The sequence below is a fragment of the Cryptomeria japonica genome, chromosome 8 (assembly GCF_030272615.1).
Source record: "Cryptomeria japonica chromosome 8, Sugi_1.0, whole genome shotgun sequence".
NCBI classification, from domain to species: Eukaryota; Viridiplantae; Streptophyta; class Pinopsida; order Cupressales; family Cupressaceae; genus Cryptomeria; species Cryptomeria japonica.
In genome coordinates this window covers 513,332,930-513,353,772 of record NC_081412.1, presented here as the reverse complement: position 1 = coordinate 513,353,772, position 20,843 = coordinate 513,332,930, and the positions used below count along the sequence as shown (strand labels likewise).

Here is a 20,843-nt window from a genome sequence, read left to right as displayed (position 1 = left end):
ATTTATCTTTTCACCTCTTAATCTTATCCCTCCATTTTCTAAGGTGTCTTCTATATAAGAGGATACTCTCATGTTTTCAATCTAATCTTAATGAGTCTATTAAGTCTTTTTGCTATCAAGTGATTTCACAACCACAATCCGTTCTTTGTTGAGCTCTTGTGCACAAATACAAAATCTGAGAGCAATCATATCAAACAAGATCAATGGAGATAGGAGACAATGAAGATCAAACCCTACTTGGCATGTGAATGGTATTATTGTTTCATTTGTTGATTTGCATATTCTTAGGTCTCTTCATTGATGTATGGTGAATGCTTTATTGTGGAACTAGGATTTGCTTGTGGTTGGATCTTTTATGGTTTTGCAATATATTGTTTATCATCATCATTTTTCATTGTATACAAGTAGTATGGATGTCTCGTCATGATCGATATCTATTTCGCCGTCTTGTTTATCTCCATTGGTCAACACCCTAGACAATGACTTGTATTTCTTGGAAATCTTGTCCTCCTACAACAAATGAAAAATATTTCTTACAAATTCTGGATAAGTTGTTTGGTTTTGGATGTTGCCAAAACCTATTATCTATACTGCAGCCTAGAGTGCAATAATTAGTGTTGATTTGTGTGCAGCTCATGAATCACTTCTATGGATCCTTCACACTACTCTATCCCACAGTCATTCAATTTTGTTTTCATCCCCTTTTGCTTGGAATGAGAGCTCATAAACTATTCCTACTTACAGCTCATCTTCTTCAGAAAAAAAGTAATCTTTATCGTGAAATTGTAGCTATAATGGTGACAATGTTTCAGCTATGAAGCCTACTTTTCCATAGACTAGAAGTATGATATGAAGTTGTTAAATTAATTGGGTTTGCTAGGAAGTTTATGATCTCAATGCACGGAGATTGAAGTCCACAATATTCCTATAAGAAAACCTTAAGTTGATATTAACAGCATGCCATTCTTACCAAAGAGAACAATCATTTAGAGGATATAAGGTGGCTTACAGCATTGAGATATGCTATTCATGTCATTTGTCCAACACAAGTTCGTTTGTTGTGTTAATTGAGTCAGAATCTTGAGCAATCATACTAAATCAATAAATACTCTTGAATAGTAGGCTTTGTTTTTCGTATATAGATTGAAGAGAGGCTGGTTCAAATACACAATGCTAAAATTCATTTTGTGCATGGTTGGTATCATTTAGTGCTATGAGAAACTCGTCCAGTTATATACTTTCTCATGAGAGGAGTTATGACACTCTTTTTTGTCACTTGTGATGAAGGATTCATTCCCATCTTACTTGTAGATGGAAGGATCCAAATATGGAGATGAGTGCCATTCAAACACCACTGCCCTTCACATGTTGTTGTGTTGGAGATGGGAAATTACTAGTAGGCATAATGTTTTGATTTTTCAAGTTTGGAAAGAAGGATTGAATGCACAACATTGTCTATCAACGTGGAGTAGATTTATTTGAAATTAGGGCCTAACATTCCTTACAGGATAGATCTCATCTTTGCAAAACATCACAACTTCTTGAGAGCCTTCAAATTTGCTTTCACTTGCAGAGGTTCAAACATCAAAGCCAATATGTCTATTCAAAGGAGTTCTAGATTGTTAGAAAGGTATATATTACTAGTATTCCATGATGTACATGTAAGTTTCATGAGATCAATCATCAGCCCTTGAAGACTTACAAGTGGTAGAGAAAAAGTGTTAGAAACATGGCCACTTGCAACAACGGTTTTGATGATTTGGAAGTTGTCAGTATAATGCTTGGTGTAATGTCCCCATTTTAGCAGACTTGGATTTTGTGAGATTAGCCTATTATCCTAACCCTTGTAGGCTAATGTGTTGGATAGAGGGTCTTTTGAGGATTGGTATCATCTCCAGTGTTCAAAGTGCTTCAGTTTGGTCTTCGTTTGGCATCATTCTGACATCATTTGCTCCACTTCCTATTTTTAGTAAGTCTTGGGATGTTAGAGATGGACCCCTGCTATTTTTAGTAAAGGGGGTATGGTCACATGCAGCTTCATCATGTCAGCTCCCAGTTCAGACGGCGTTCAAAAATGTTGAATATTAATGGAGATATTAACGTTTATTTAGTTTAAATAAACATTAATGTTTTGAGCTTATATTATTAAGTTATAATATAATTTTATATTATAACTTAAGGAAGGGTCCAAGTATCATTAAAGGGGACCATTTAATTAATTAATTGTGACTTTTTTTTACCAAGGTGAAATGTTAAATGACAAAGTGAAAATATTATATCATTAAATGTCATTTAATATCATTAATTGATTTAATGTCTTATTGGAGAAAATTGAACCTTCATGGGAAATATATATAAGGCTTTTGAAAAGAAGAGAAGGGGGATTGATCATTGTTATTTTTGATGAGAAGACTTGTCTCTTGGCTTTGGAGAAGAAGCTGGGGTTTCTGCAGCTTGTCCAGAGTATCGGCATTGGAGAACATGAAGACTTCATTGCATCAGCAATCTGAGGGTGTGAGATATTCATCTGAAGTTGCTCCTAGGGTTGGCTTCATCCAGAAGTTGACATTGTGCTGATTGGGGATTTATTCTCAGATTTATTGGCATAGCTGAGGGCATATGTATATGGCAAACTGAGAACATCATACAGAGGGTTTATTTGCTGCTATAGTGTCGTGAACAGTGCGCTACAGTACCCGTGAATAGTAAACACTACAGTAAACGCTACAGTACCTTGCCAATTTTGTTGTCTTTGTGGAGACCAAATTGGAGATGTTTGTTCAGATTTATGATGAAGATTGAATAAGGAGTCTTTGGTTGCTTCTTCTACATTCTGCAAACCCTTGTAGCCGCCTTCATCACCTACAAATTGGGGTCGATTGATATTCCAGGTGACATTCAACATTGATCAGCCACTTAGCTTTCATGCCAACTGTTTGCATAAATGCCTAATGGCTGTAGGTGTACTTTGGGATGCATGACAAGTGTTTGTCTTAATGTCTACTAGTTGTACTAGTTAATTTCAATCATTCCATGTGTGTGTAAGGTCTAAAACAGCTAGCATATCATTTCTATAACAACTTTGCATTGTTAGAAGCTTTCCATAACTTCATTTGTAGCCTACAAACCCAAAGAAGACAAATAAAGAATTCACTACAGTGGCTTCAAACATTGTATGCCAAGTGTTTGACAATATTCCTTGGGGTTCAAATAAGCGAAATGGGGTCAGATTAGCCAAGGGATATTACACTTGGATGATGAAACTAAGGGGGGTGAATATCCAACCCACCATGTCCCTGAAGGAGGAGAACATGCACATTATTCTAAACTCTCAATCACAAAAGATAAATATCTTCCCTTTTCTACTACAGTTTATCTACAATCCATCCTTTTAATCAAGCCAAAAACACCTACCAAAGTCTCAAATGCCACTGAGCATTTTTTAGGGGCCATGAATCATTCAGTATTTTCACCCATCCCTTCTATATTCTTAGCATTGCTTCTTCCATTGCAACTAAACGTATTCCCACACTCTTCTAACACATACCTTTTAGGGATATAAATCAACCACTTCTTACATGTACTCCAATAAAACATGAGTACTGAACAAGTAGCCACACCCAATCCTAAGAATGACACTGCTGCTGCTCCTAGTCACTCCTCACAAAGTAATCATCCATCCATATCACCTTAGCAGATATTTATACTCCCTAAGTGGGCTTCTCAAAGCCATTGAGTTTCAAACAACATAACAAAACCAAACCCTTTAATTACCCAACCAATTGTTGACCAATTTACAAGTCGTAAAGGACAGCCATAAAGCTTCTACTAGCTACCATTCAAAAAGGGAGATCTAGGGTTGCTGAGGCACTTTTATCAAAATGTGCTAAGTAGAACTTAAGCTATCAATAGAATTCTTCATGTTGAATGTCTCCAGTAGGAGGGAGATGCCAACCCTCAATTATTTCCAGAACATGAAGTAGATGCATCCTTAGGGAGGATCTAGCCAAGTAGAAAATTGGAATGCTTGTGTTGATACCCTTGTTGATGGTGTTAATGGCTGGTCTTGGAATATGAATGGATGCCCTCTAGTTCAACAAACCCTTGGGAATTATCAACGCAATATGAAATCTCATTTGACTAAATCATGTTATAGTTGATGATCTTTCAGGTTTCTTTTAGTTACAAAACTCTATATATAGACAATCTGATATTAAATCTCTCGAGACCCAAAATATAGACACTTAATAATTTTGTGTGATCCTTATCCAAATATATGTTATCTCACTTCTTTTTGTGTATCTTTCTTCACAAACCTAGGGCTTCTTAAAGGAATGTTGTAACCAATAAAGAGTTTTATTCCATAGTTGGAAGGTGAAAAATTGCTTTTGCAATTCTTGATGGAAATTGTCTTCCACTCCAACATTAGAGGCACTCCCTAATTGCTTTAAATCCATATTGGCACATTTCCTTCCATTTCCTAAAGAAACATCACCCTAGATGGCCTATCTAGGTTCATCTGTGGAAAAGCTATCTATGTTGAACTTCATGGAAGGGGTTGTTGACATTTCATGTCACTGTGAAATCTTGCAAGGATAGGGTTTATTCTACTATCAAGAGGGTTTATCTCTCTACCCTAGCCAAAACCCTAAACCCACATGGCTCTATTGCCCCCTTTATTCTAATTTGTCGTTAACTTTCCATTGCTCGTTACCAATCACTTAAGTTTAACTTGAGCCTTTCATACCGTTGAGTGTCAGACCCATTTTCCTATCACAACTGCTTATTGGCATTAGTCCATTTGCTTTAATAATCTTTTAAGGCATGTCAATGGACCTTAAGAAATGATCTCGCCTTGTGCAAAGTTGGCATCCAAGTGTCAAGTTTAGATTGCAGTGCACATCATATGGTATATCGCAAGATGCAAAAAGGGAGGCCTAATTGCAATTGTGATGCTACAAAATGAAGACATGTATCTTGGGACCACCTATTATATTTGCTTCCTTCAAGTGTTGACTTGTGCAAATAAAATCGCATGGCAAGATATCGCTCATTTTGGGCACATCATAGGGTACAAGAGGCAAGGCCCAGTTGCGACCACGATGGCATGATATGGTGACGCATGTCCCTCCTACTCAAATGCAATTGCTCATTGTACAAACTTGGACTGATGATGTGTAAGTTGGACTTCCATGTGGCAGGTCTTGATTGGTCGATGTCTCTTGACGTGTTGCATCCTCCAGGCCATGATATTCAAATTTGGTTAGATAACATAGGACCACCGTTGATCTTTCCGCACCAAATTTAGATCAATGACCAGCATTCAAACTTGAAAAATGACTACTCACGAGCTCTTTGTTCACAAGGATAAGCCCAATAGCATGATTTCAAGACATAGTGATCGCCATTAGTGCCCAACAACTCTTCCAACCACCATTCACTGAGCTCAAGGTTGGAGTACAACACCATAATTGTTACTCCATGCCAGGTGCAATGAACAAATTTGCACACCGCCATGCTCACTAAATGTTGTAGGGTACACTCGACCATGTCCAAGGCATCTTTCTATTATTAGAGGACATTCTATACACTAGTAGATTGGTGTGCAAAGATCATGTTTACTTATTCTTATGTAGGCAGGTAGGGTTCAGACTAGCATGTCCTATCTCTTTCTAGTGTCTTGTAAATGATAAATAGGTGGTTAAGCCTCATTGTGTGGGGTTCTTGCTTGTTCTTCTCTCGGTTATTTGTAGAGGCCTATGCATCCTTGCATCTTTGTGATTGTAATTCAACTTATTCCTTTAGATGAATTAAAATTACCATTCTTGGCTCCTCTCCTTTTTGATATGTTGTGTAAAGTTTGTTAACTTCATATTTGATGGATTGTTTCATTATTTTCTATGTTTTCATGTTGTGTCAACCTTGTTTGTAAAGGCTATCTATGGAATATCTCTTCCCTCTTGGTGTTTGTAAAACCCTATCCTTCATGTCACCTCTAGAAGCTAATATAACAAAGAACTATATATTTATTTTGATGTTTTGTTGATCCTCTTCTCAACATTAGGCAGGAAGATACTATCTAATCTTGGTGCATCACCTCGCCTTTCATTTTTTGCATTCTTTCTCTCCCTTTTTCATTGCAAGTTCATAGAATAGGATTAGAGTAGGGTTGGACCAAACCTCTACATCTCTATTATAGAGGAAGATGACCTTTGCTAGAGATTCAACCTCACTTAGAAAAGGTCCCACAATTTGGGGTTGTTTCCATTGTGTCATTGGAATGTTGGACCTAGTTCCAAAGGGGTTCAATTTCATGCAACAACAGTTTTTGGTATGCCCATTGGGACTATCCAAAAAAGAGGATTCAATTTCATCATGTTGAGAAAGTGGTGCTACTCTTGGCATTTTTAGTCTTGAGGAGATAGTCAAAGATACCTGGTGACTTTGCACACAACTCAAATCTTGTTCCAAACCAGATTGTTGGATTCATGCTCAAGATTACAACAAGAGTATCTTTCAGAGGTATTTTCCAATACATTGAATTGTCATCCTCCATTTTTAAAAGAAGAAATAGATATTCATTATCACTAGTAAGGAGAATTAGAGATTCTATATCTTCTAGATCTCACTCTACACCTCCATTTAATAGATTATCATATCCTAGAACTCCTACCATTCATATAAACAAAACATTATTTAACATGGCTGCTCCTAGAAATCAAGTTATTGTCACCTTTAATGGTGGTATTCCCCTTGTATTAGCCCAAAGAAATGATATACTAGTGGCTACCTTGAAAAGTATACCCTACTTCACTAGTGAAACAACCACCATACCAATAGTGCATATGCAAAATAGTACCAATGTTTGCTCTGTTCATAATATTATTGAAGATGATGTTGCTTTTAGGCTCCTAGCTACATCCCTGAAAGGAAAATCATTACAATGGTACATAGGTCTGCAACCTAATTCCATTCATAACAAGGATGAGTTAGGTGAGAATTTATGTGAATAGTTTGAAGACAAGAGTGATCACCTATCACTAGTTGAACAATTGATAACAATCAAGAGGGCTCCCCATGAATTCATGGGAGATTTCAACTTCAGAAGACTTGGGATAGATACCTCCCTTGGTGAAATCATCTTCTAATCATGCCTTCCTATACTATTTGAGAGCCCTTAACAGTGACATGGTTGTTATGATACAATCAATTTGTGGAGTGACCTTGTCAAATGCCTATGACAGTGCCATCAAGGCAAAAATTTGAAAATTGTTTAATACAAGCTGGAAGGATATCTCCAAGGCTTCTATTCCCATACATTCCTCCCCAAGAACACACTTTGGCACCTATTCCCATTACTTCTACTAGTTATTCATCCACCTATGCTATACCTTCAAATAATTTGCACGAGATTACAATCTTGGTGCAAAATTTTGGTAATGAGCTAGTCGCAATAAAGAGGCAACAAGCTCAAAATAGTAGATCCTATAAGCTTCAAAATCAAAATTATCAACAAAATAGGCAACCATGCCAAGAGAAAAATCAATGGAGTTATGCCAAGCCTTGAGCAATGTAAATCCAGCTACTGCCAACACTTCAAAGGCTCTTGTTTCAAAAAAGAACAATCTAGCTCAAGAACATGATTGGTGTTATCCATGCAATCAGCCTCACAATCAAAATGCTTGCCCAAATGGAGAGTTTGTTCAAGCTCTAGTGGTTCAAACGAACCATCAAATTCAAGACAATAATTTGATACAAATTAAGCAACTATTGGTAGGAAAGATCACATGTCAAGAGACTCCACTCTGATCAATTGGCATGAGGAATATTTCTATGGCTTGAATCAGCCAAGTAATGATACAACAACCCAAAGTACAAGATCAAAGAAGAGAGTAATGGAGGGTGGAACATCTTCCATGGTCAAGCACCAACTTCACAGTCAACCCAAAACACAGCAGCTCTTGTCCCATCAATTAAACAAATGTTACACAACCAAATCAAGATATTGGTAAAGGAGAAAAGACACAAGGTGAACCTCGTGGCAACCCATCAACAACTTGAATATTATTGTTCAAAAGGTTTCCTCAAAGGTCAATGGTGTTGCTTTCAATGTAGTTGATCAAATGAAAAGGGATAACCTAAATGTAACTATGTGGGAGGCTCTTTCTATCCCATCTCAATCATTCACGAAAGAAAACATTAGGTATAGGGATTGCTCCAACTAGCCTACTTCAAACCAAGGAGGAAGTAAAATCAAGAAGTAGTGGCATTTTGTGGATGCTTATGTAGCTGATTTTTCAAAGACTTGCAGTGCTAGTCACATATATTTTAGAGAGGAAACTCATAGTGCTTTTTATGGATGGCTTGTTAGATCCTTTAAGAGGTTGTATTAAGGCTTTCCATCAACCTACTTTGTAGGAATCCATCAAGGCTAGAGATATGGAAGCTTCTACTTCTAGAAGATAATTTCAATCAAAAGGATTCCCTCATAAGGACAAGGACAAGAAACAATTTCATAGGGAATCACATCAGCCACAAAATGAGTCCAATAGATCTAATAGTGAGCAGCTTAATGATCTATGGAGGAAGAAATTGTGCTTCCATTATAGATATTCTTGGGACCCATCTCATAAGTGCAAAGTGAAAGCAAAAGCTAAGGCGTATGATTATTTTTCAGCTAAATAGTTTGCATTAAAAATATTAGAACAACATTTTGATTCGAAGAGTAATGAGGAGGAAAATTCATCTGAAGAGGATCCAAAGGGTAGTGGGACCATAACACAACTTACTATTCCCCAAAAAGTAGTCACATTCAAGGTGAGAGTTGCAATATAGGGGCAACAAGTAATCACATTGATTGATACACCTGCCACACATGATTTCATTGTTGAAGGCTTTGTGGCTAGGAGAGGCTTGCAAATAGAAGAACATGATGGGTTTATAGTGATGGTATTCAATGGGTACATGTTTCCTTGTACTCGCAACATCTCTAATCTAATCATCTAGTTGGGGGATTATGAATCGAAGGATGACTTCTATGTGGTTAACATTGGGGAAAATGGTGTGATCTTTAAGTTCTATGTGGTTAATAATGGGGACAATGGTGTGATTTTTAAATATGCATTGGATGTTGTCACTTGTGGAATTCTCTTTCAACTTGTAGAAATTGGAGATGGTGTTTGAATGTAATGGGAAAAAGATAGTTCTCAGAGGGATATTAGATGGAGTGCCTAGAGTTGTATCACTCAAGAGGATGGAACAATTGATTAGACATGATTAGGTGGAGTGGGCAGTAGAGTGTCTTATCATGCCTATAGTTCCTACAGTTACAGATCAGTAGAAGAGCAATTATCATCCTAATATTCAAAGGTTGCTATCCAAGCATAGCAAGGTATTTGAGAGTACCCCCCTTAGAGTGCCACCACAGAGGGGAATAGAGCATGTCATAGAATTGGAGGAGGGTGTGAAACCAGTAATTGCTACACCTAAGAGGCATAAGGATGAGATAGAGAGATATTAAGGAATTACTAGAGATGGGGCACATTAGACCCAACAAGAGTCCATTTACATCAATAGTGGTATTAGTGAAGAAGGATGGGACAATGCGGATGTGCATTGATTACAAGGCACTTAATAAGAAGACAATAAAAAACAAGTATTTGATTCCTAGGATTGATGAGTTGCACGGTGCTTGCTACTTTTCAAAGATTGATTTGAGGTCAAGGTACCATCAAATATGGATGAGGAAATAGGACATAGAGAAAATAACATTCCAATACCCACTTTCGACACTTTGAATTTTCGGTGATTCTCTTTGGTTTGACTAATGCTCCAGCCACTTTCCAGAGTTGTATGAATCTGGTATTCTAAAAACAATAAGGAAATTTGTGTTAATATTCTTTGACGATATCCTAATATTCAATAAGACATGGGAGGAGCATATGAGGCATGTTGAGGAGGTTCTAAGCATATTGAAGAGTGAGTCCTTATATGCTAAGGAGTCCAAATGTGATTTTGGTATGATGAATCTTCTCTATCTTGGCCACTTTATTATTGCAGAGGGTGTGAGAATTGATCCTGAGAAGATCAAGGCTAGTATGGATTGGCCTACACCTATGAATATTCTTGACTTAAGGGATTATTTGGTTTGTGTGGCTTTTACAAGTGATTTGTTAAGGGTTTCTCAGACTGCAACTCCACTCACAAACTTAACAAAGAAGCGAGCTTGTGAGTGGTTCGATTTAGCACAAATGTGTTTTGAGCACTTCAAACAAGAGATGTATATAGTGTTAGCCATACCAGATTTCTCAAGACGAATAAAATTGAGCACACCTATCCAGTTGGTATACTTCAGTTCTTACCCATTGCTAATTAGAAATGGGAATGTATCTCCATGGACTTAATTATCGAGTTGCCTAAGGTATAGGGCAAGGATTGTATATATGTTGTGGTTGATAGGCTGACCAAATTTGTACATTTCTTTGCAATTTTTGCAGCATGTACTACAATATAGGCAGTTAATTTATTCTTTAGGGAGATTTTTAGATTGCATAAGATGCCCAAGAGCATAGTATGTGATAGAAACAACAAGTTCCTAAGTCTCTTTTGGTAAGAGCTTTTTAGATTGAGTGGGAGCTCATTCCTACCACAAGCTACTACTTGCAAATAGATGGATAGACAAAGATAGTGAACAAATGGGTGGAAGGGTATCTTAGAAACTATTTTTCAAGACAACTGAGATCATGGGTAAAATTGCTACACCTTGGAAAATATTGTCATAGCCCCGAATTGATACCCTAGATTGACAACTTCTACTCCATGGTTAGCGGAGAAATTGTCTTACTACTGTAATACTTCACAATTTTTGATACAACAAATCGTGAAAATCATGAATCGTGTATGCTATAAATAAATCACCTCCTAATAGCATTCAATTAGGATTGGTTAGACTTAACAAGAGGATTAAGGAGAATGATTTAGATTTGGAGAGATGTGATTGGGGGGCACATTAAATGGTTAAAGGTTGAAGAGGTATAATTGACAAGACACTCCCTCCCAAACGATCACATCCTTGGGAAGAGTTGCTACCCTCCAAATCCAATGTAGAGGTACAAAAGGAATGTGACAAACAACCAAGAGAGAGCCATGGAAGGATTAAGATCGGATATAAGTTCATCTGGTCACTGCAGTTGGTATGGAATTTTTGTGCAAACATCATATGTGCTGCAATAATAAAATATACGTCTACTTTTGCATATTCATGATTAATAATATGATGTGGATATCCTACTTATCTATAATTAATATTGTTGATATTTTGCATATTCCCGATAAACAATCTATGATGATATAATTGTTGATATATGTATGTTATATCTAATTGGTGATATTCTATAGTTGGTTTTGCATACCTACACATATTTTGAATGTTTTTCTAGCCATGATAGAGAGAGAGAATTGCAAGTAGGGGGACAGTCTTGGGGTTATCCTCTAGGTACACCACCTCATGGTACAAGACTAGGGAGTCCCATGAGGCCAAAGCGGTAGAGAGGGTGCTTCCTTTGGGCCTATGAAGGATAGACCTCCTAGGCACCCTATTGTGATGACCCTCATGCTCTCCATCATGGTGAATGAATGTGTAAATCAAGAGACATAGGATATGGATGACAAGATTAAGGAAAATGGTGATAGGATACCTCACTAGGTATTCCACCTCATATGATATGGGCTACATGAGACCAAGGGGGAATAAGATCCGCCCTTGGGCCTAGGGTAGAGTTCCTCTAAGGCACCCTATCTAGTCACCCTCTTCTATGCCCTCTATGATTGAACTCTGAAGCATAATTTAATCTTTGTAATTAGGACTATGTCTTACATATTTATGATTGGCATTTTCTAATGAATAGACCTATTTAATGAAATATGATTATTGTATATTTTCTAACTTACTTGCAGAGTTTTAGTCAAAGTAACAAGTATATCTAACCCCTATCCCACTTCAATTAGGGCAGAAATTGGGTATCTCTAATTTGGGGACATTACTACTTTTGCTACAATTCTACCTATCACATGTCTATTAAGATGTCACCATTCATGGTATTGTATGGGTATGAGGCACCCAACTTCATTGATTTTTTCTTTGGGGATAATAGAGTGCCTAAGGCAAGGGATGTGTTGTAGGAAAGCCAAGATATCATGAAGTCATTGAAGGAAAATTTGCATCAGGCACAAAATCAGGAAAAGCTTGATGCTAATAAGCATTAGATAGAGTGCAATTTTGAGGTGGGTGACATGGTATATTTAAGGCTCTCGCCATATAGATAGTCTACTCTAAAAAAGAGTGGAGCAGAGAATCTTAAGCCCAGGTTTTGCAGTCCCTTTAGAGTCCCCAAGAAGGTTGGAGAGGTTGCCTACAAGTTTGAGTTACCGGTTAGTAGCAAAGTGCACAATGTGTTTCATGTATCTAGACTCGAGAGCACTCAATCATAATGTGGTTCTCTCATCAGAGTTGCCACCATTAGGTGAGGAGGGGAAGTTAATTCTGATTCCAGAGGCTATTTTGGATCACACGAACGCACTCTTTGTAGGAGGGTCATTAAAGAATACTTGGTCAAATCGAAGAACTTGGTGGTTGAGGATGCAACATGGGAGAATAAGTAGATATTGCAACATCCAGAGTTGAAATTGCTTGAGGACAAGCAATATTGGGAAGGGTAGACTATATTGTACCCTTCCTAAGAACTTCAGTTGATGGACTATTAGCCTATTAAATGTCTACCAATAGGCTAATAATATGGGTTAGGGAACTCATGGTAACAATTTGTTCCACTAGAGACAGGTCTTTCTTTGAGCTGGAGTGGTTGAGATATTTGTAACACCCTTTTTTGGAATCGATTTGGATGGTTTTCCCACACATTATTTTTAATAAGTCAATTTTGGTCACCACCTCATCTAGTTGTCACAATTTATATTTTTAGAATAGTTGGTGGATATAGTTATTGGTGATATCTCAATAAGTGGTTTTAAATTAAATAATAGTAAGTTATTAATTTACAAAGTAAAATTAAAGATATAATTTTATCATTATTTTAATATGTTTAATCAAGGACCATATGGGTGCCCAATATTAAATTAAAGTGATAAAATTTAATTAATGTGGCCTTTTGAGATGGAATGCCACTTTGGAGACAAATAAAATTAAAAGCAAAAGGGCAAAGAGACGTAACTTTTTGTGAGTCTATAAAAGAAATCTTGTGAAGCTCATTTCTTATGTTGGATTTGATATTTGATATTCTACTTTGTTGGTTGAACTTGTTCTACCCTGGTTTTGTGAGTACAAAATCCCTCACAAGCAACATCTTTCACATTGGTCAGAGATCCAATTTGGAGGATTCATTAGTGGTTTCAGATAGAGATCACGGTTGGACTTCATTGACATTTCACATTTCACATTTCAGTTTTTAGAGCTCAATTTTGAGGGTTGATTTGGAGGAGCTTTGAGGAGATTTATTGCTTCTATCATCTTCCATAGCTAGTTGCATAAGCTCCTTGGCTGGTCGTACTTGTTTGGGGTTGTGAGGCTTCTAGTTGTGCTCGGTGCTAAGGTTTTGGTAAAGATTATTATTGCTTGGGTGGCGTCTAGTGTGGGAAGTACGATTAATGAGATTTTTATCACATTCATATTAGTTTGGAGATTGCGGCATCCCATTTTGTGGCATTGTTGAAGTTGGTTGCCATTTCATTTGAGTTTAAGAGTCAATCAAATTTTCTGGGTATGTTTGTAATGGCTTTGTAATGTAATTTCATAAACTAGGTTGCTCATATTTTTATCATATATTGTATCTACCGTTGTAAAATTAAATCTAAGTTATTTCAACTTTGTGTTTTTCCTAAATATTATCATTTTCTTGAGTTATTTAATTGTTGCAAGTATTTCCATTATCAAACAAGTATCATGTACATTTCTCTCTTCTATAAACAATTGCAAAATATAAACAAAACAAAAAAAGACATGGGTGCATACTACATGTTACCTAGCTTCTATTATTATTTTTTCTTTCTCCACCACAGAGTCCAAGACATCATAAATTTTAATTAAATATGGGCTATTAATATTAGCATACATAATCATGTTGATGTTGGGATCAGTGAAATTCAAAACATATTCTACATGAATGCACCACTCATCATCTAGGATCAATGCTTTTACTTTTGTGGCTCTTTTTGTGATTGACTACCTCCATAAATTCCACAAGGTGGTGATGACCATAGAACTCAGGGCCTCTCGCGTCTTTACTATTGGAGTTATTCGTTCAACCACAAAAGCCCATGAATCACCTGCAAGCAAAATACCTATCCCATCTAAGAGAAAAGGTCATGATTAATAATATGTAACCTTGAGAGAGTATGGTCCAAAGAAGAATTTCATATGTAGATTAACTTGTAATGAAATTGGATAGATTATAATTAATGCTTACAGAAACATAATGATAAAACCCTAGATGCAAACCCTAAAGAAAGATTAAATTAGCTAGTGCTAAGTGTCGCAATCATAATGAATGAGACAACTTAAGCTATTATTAGCCTAATTTAATAAAAGGAAAAAGCACGTAAATTTAGCTTAAGTGAATAATGTAATTAAAGGACCAAATTAATTAAATAATTAGATAATGTCCTAATTACTCCAACAACCCTCCTTAAGATTAACTTAGGGATAAGCTAAAGAGATAAAGATGAATACATGAATTGGTTTTGACAACAAGGCTTGATTAGGTACTCATCTAAAAACCAATGCAACTCTCACAAACAAAGAAAAGGAGAAAAAAACCCAATGAGAGAAAACTCCTCTCGAAAAGAGAGAAAATACAATAAATGCATTAGTAAAAGAAGGAAAGGGCTCAAGGTGACCTTCAAAGGACTACTAATAACTATCACAATTGTACAATGAATGACCCCCCGACAAGAGACAAAATGAGGATATGAATCCCCCCAATAATGAAGTAGCTCCACGGCTAATGATGAATTATTGAAGACATAACACAATACACTACTTGCAAACAACATTTTTTCCCTTAGAAGAAACAACTCTACTAGAGATATGAGAAGCCACTCCCATAAATTGGAATAAGTACGAATCCATATCCAAATACTATATGCCTCTAGAAATTGCTCAAATGGTGCCTACTCCATGAAGGATAATGATGTCACAAACCAATCAGGTACATGCCCAATCAATGTAAGAGGTGACAAATCAAGATTGTGAAAAATGATGAAGAACAAGCTCCATGAGTGATGAAGAAGGGTTGGCAACATTGATGAGGTTATCAACAAAGAGGATATGAATGTCCTCATAATAACTCTCCAAATCTACAACATGAGACTCTGCAAACAAGGATGATATGTCTACAAGATACAAATCCCAAGTAGCTGTGTTTGGAAGAACAATGTCTTGATACTGAAACAATGGGGGTTGTGTATGAGCCAATGCCAAGGTCATCAAGAACAGTAGAAGATGAAGATGATTGATATGAGATCTCAATTTGAGGTGTAGGAACTGAAGACATGCCTCCAATCCATCAGAACATACAAGACCTATAATATACTCAAGCTCCTCTGAAGTATCATTATCAAAGGGCATATAATTTGCATGTGCAAGGGTAATAAGACAATTTACTGCAAGATCCTCTGGGAATGGAGAGATATGAGGGTCTCCATGCATTTCCCAAAGTCTATTTCAAAGTAGGTGGTGATACTCAAGGTTCGATATAGCACACATAGTGTCATGATCAACACTAGTATAAATCAGTCCTACAATATGGTTATGATTACTCCAAGCTATGCTACCTCTCGATGTGGCTAGTTCACACATGAGTCCATACAAATAAGGCAAAATATCTAGCCACCTAAGATGTGTCAAGATGCCATGTCACCAAGACTCATAATTACCTTTTGTCAAGATGACATCAGTAGGATGAACAAAAAAACCCATGATTACTCCTCAAAATGACAGTATCACATCCCAAAACCTCAGTACATTTAAAGAAGATCAAATAAAATGCTCTCCAACAAACAAATCCATTTTAGGTGCCAAAACATCCAAAATCATGAAAATCAAAGGTACTAGTGAAAAGTTGAGCTCAAAAGTAGAAACAAAAAATTTGTATTTGACTAAGTGTATCAGAAATTTGGAGCTGGATCTAATTATAATACCACAACCACTAGAAAGTTCTTAGAACCAACTATCCAACGATATCTCATTTGCCCAATTTCATCACCGTATGCAAAAGTTATGGAAAAAAGAAGAGTAGGCTAAATTTAGATAGCTGACAACCTGCTAACTCAACCCTTGTGATTTGATTTATGTGAAATATACTCACTTTTTGCAAAATCCGACAGATACTAAAATAGTTTTTTGGGGTGAAGAACCCAACCCAGAAACTTTAATTAAAAAAAAATCGCAAAAAATAGTTATGGTTGAATCTTGATTTTGTGTTTTATTGTACTTTTTTTATTTTCTTGCAAAATAAGACGAATCTTGGCAAATTAAGAGCAACCCGGATAGTTTTTCAGGGCAATGAATATAATCCAAAAATGTTTTTTTCTTCAAGATGAGCTGATTTTTCTCCTCAAAGCTGGATCTTTCAAAAAATGGACAGTAACTTAGCAAATCTAGACCTTTTATACCATAATGGATTTATTTGTTCAACTCCACAAGCTCATGAATAACCTACAAGCAAAAAACCTATCACACCTGAAGAGAAGAAGCCATGATTAATGCTATGCAAACTTGAGAGAGAATTGGTCCATAGAGGAATTTGATATATAGATTAACCTGTAAAGAATTGGATAGATTACAATGAATGCTTATAAGAGAATAATGATAAAACCCTAGATGCAAACCCTAAAGAAAGATTAAATTAGCTAGTGCCAAGTGTCACAATCATAATGAATGAGACAACTTAAGCTATTATTAGCCTAAAGAGCTAAAGATGAATGGGTTCTAGTGACAAGGCTTGATTACATACCCATGTACAAACCAATGCAAATCTCAAAAATGTTGAAAAGGAGAAAAAAACTAGTGCGAGAAAACTCCTCTCCAAAAGAGAGAAAATACAATAAATGCACTAGTGAAAGAAGCAAAGGAGGACTCAATGTGACCCTCCAAGGATGACTTCTATCACAATACTACAATGAATGTCCCCCACAAGAGAGAGAAAATGAGGATATGAATCCCCTCAATAAAGAAGTGGCTCCAATGCCAATGATGAATCCCTGAAGACAGAACACAATCTACTACTTGTAAACAACATTTCTCCCCTTAGAAAGAAGCAAATCTACTTCAAATATGAGAAGCCACTCCCATAAATTGGAATAAGTAGGAATCTAAATCCAAATACTATGTGCATCAAGAAACTACACAAATGGCACTATGTCCATGAAGGATGATGATGTCATAAACCAATCAAATACATGCCCAATCAATGTAAGAGGTGACAAATCAAGACTGTGAAAATTGATGAAGAACAAGCTCCATGGGTGATGAAGATGGGTTGAAAACACTGATGAGGTTATCAACAAAGAGGAGATGAATGTCCACAAAATAATCCTCCATATTTGCAATATGCGATTCCACAAACAAGGATGATATGTCTACAAGATACAAATCCCAAGTAGCTATGTCTGGAAGAACAATGTCATGATGCACTGAATCAATGGGGGCTATGTATGAGTCAATGCCAAGGTCATTAGGAACAATAGAAGATGAAGATGATTGAGATGGGATCTCAATGTGAGGTGTAGGAACTTGAAGACAAACCTCTTATCAATTGGAACTTGCAAGACCTATGATATAATCAAGCATTCCTCTGAAATATCATTATCAAAGGGCATACAGTTTGCATGTGCATGGGGAATAAGACAATTTGTTGCAAAATCCTATGAGAATGGAGAGATATGAAGGTTTCCATGTATCTCCCAAAGTCTACTCCAAAATGTGCGACAACACTCAAGGTCTAATATAGCACACATAGTGTCATGATCAACACTAGAACAAATCAATCCTACAATATGGTCTATGATAATACCCCAAGCTATGCTACCTCCTGATGTGGTTGGTTCATGTTTGAGTCCATAGAAATAAGGAAAAATATCTAGCCACCCGAGATGTGTTAGGACGCCATATCGCCAAGACTCATAATGACCTTGTGTCAAGATGACAACAATAGGATGAATAGAAAAAAACCCATGATAACTCCTCAAAATGACAAAATCAAATCCCAAAAACCTCAGTACATGTAAAGAAGATCAAATAAATGCTCTCCAATAAACAGATCCATTTCAGGTGCCAGAGCATCCAAGTAATCAATCAAATAGTGAAAACACTAAAATATGAATAAAATGTACTTGGAAAAAAATACTAGAAAAATTGCATATATAGATTTGAAAAACTCTTGAACACTTTTCCAAAGCCGCAAGAATCACAAAATTAGAGATACCATTGAAATGTTATGAGCTCGGAAGTAGAAACAAAAGATCTAACTTTGACTGAGTGTAGTTGAAATCTAGAGCTGAATCTAATTATAAGACCACAACAACTAGAAATTTCTTAGAACTAGCTTCCTAATGATATCTCATTTTCCCAATTTCATCATTGTATGCAAAGGTTATGACAAAAAAAAAATAGGCTAAATTTAGCCAACTGACAACTTATTAACACGACCCTTGTGATTTATTTTCTATGAAATCTGGTCACTTTTTGCAAAATCTTATAGATACCTAGATAGTTTTTTGGGTGAAGAACCCATCCTAGAAACCTTTGGGGTGAAGATCCCAACCTAGATGCATCGATTTAAAAGAACTCTACATTTCAAGCAATTGATCTAGAACTTCCATCCATTTTGTATGAACCTAAAAGAAATAAAGAAAAAACAAATTACAACACTACTACTACAAAAATTTAAAAAGTTCAAAAAAATATTCAAAAATTACCAAAAATTAAGAAAATTTGAATTTTTTTGAAAGACTTGGAAAACCATAAAAAAAAATTGAAAATTTGAAAAAAAAAGAAATATTTACTAATCTTTGATGGCTAAACCTTTTTTGTGCAGCTATTTCTAACCTATTGATGTAGAACTTATTACCCCATGGCCCTCACCTTCGTAAAAAAATTAAGCTACCTTCAAAACCCAACAATGACAGTTTGGAGGAAAAAAATGCATTTCTGGGTCTTTTGCATTTGTCAAATGAGTTACAAATATATAAAAACCCTCACAGTAGGGTGAATGGACTCATTGGGAACTTTTTTAAATAAAAAAAATGCCTTTTATATGTTTAAAATTGTTTTTTTTTTGCCCCACCAACTATAGGTATGTGAGGGTCCTATAGGGTATGCCTAGGGTACAAGTTGAGCAACACCTTGGGTTAACCTGAGGATGAACCTGCATTGTACCAGGATCGGTATTGGACTCACATGTATACCCAAGTCAAATATAAAGGACCCAATAATGCAAGGTTAAGTGAAAACACATAATCATTGTTGCAACATTTTGCAAAAAGATGCATAAAACCCCATTGTTTTGTCTGAAACATTGTTCTTACATCATCAACAAATATTTTGAAAGGTCATGCATCCTAGTCAAGACTTACAAAAAAGAGTACAATAATTTTCAATCTTTATTCTTCCTTTCTAATCTTACCATATTCACCCCCTCCACCCTTGCTTGCCTCTTCCTCAAGAAGACTATTGACTTTGTTTCCATCATAATATTTAACAACAAATATGTTATAATTTAAAAAATTTACTTCATTAAGACCATTATTATTTTTTATGATTCTATAAATAACCTTCATCGAAATTGCTTCGCCTTTAATATCAATAAATTTCCATTTGGACACTCACATCCTATTCATTCTTAGACATGCATCAACCTTTGGGTCAAGTGATACTCCACCAAACATGCAACACAAAAAAATTCAAAAATAGACCTAATGCTACTCCAACCACTACCACAAGATGGATGCCTTAATAATCAAAAGGGTGCAAAACAATCTAGTTTGATTCAAATGCAAGAAATGGTGCAGCTCCAAGAGCATCAACACTATTCATCTTCCTCACCAAGCTCGAGAGCTCCACTAATCACATTCTTCAAAAAGCTTATTTCCTCTTTATTCATTCTCCTAATTATCCACACAATTTTTTAGTCCTTAAGCAAATTTTTGTCTTCTTAGTAAACCATTTAACCATCCTTGTATATATCTTGGAGAATGAGACCCCTTACTAAATCCGCTTATCAGAAAGCCAATGGTTAGGAATCTTTTTGTAAAATAATTTCTTATGCCAAACATTCTTAGGAGTTTCTTCTTTTTCTAGAACTCTAAATTCTTCTCCTACTTACTGTGAGCAAGTGCTCTTAGGTGAAGCCCTAAAGTTTCTTTTTCTTTTGGAGCTCAAAGGGTGCATATAGCATCAATGCAACTTATCTTTTTAATATTAATGATAGGGTTTGTTTTTAGCTTATTGTCAAAGATTTTTATCATTGGGACATGGTGGATTTTTCAACAATATTCAAGCCATCATTGGGACATGGTGGATTTTTCAACAATATTCAAGCCTTAGGTGGTGCATCCTTCATCTTTCTCAAAATTTACAAGTGTTAGACTAGCTTCCAATCTAATAAAGATAAAGAAAGGTAAGGTATATTTAGTCTATGATGTTGGGTTGCTTAGCATAGAGGCAATTTATATTATGTTTGACTATCTCATACTCCTAACATGTAAGAGAAATCTAATTATATTTTAATATCTGTAAAATTCGAATTTATAACCATTTTTTTAAAACTACAAAT

At 36.0% G+C, this 20,843-nt stretch overlaps 1 protein-coding gene across 2 annotated transcripts in view; it reads left to right on the top strand.

The window, feature by feature from the left end:
* Nucleotides 1-20,843, top strand: part of LOC131047798 (pectin acetylesterase 12) — a 160,916-nt gene that overhangs the window by 139,333 nt on the left and 740 nt on the right. The window lies entirely within an intron of this gene.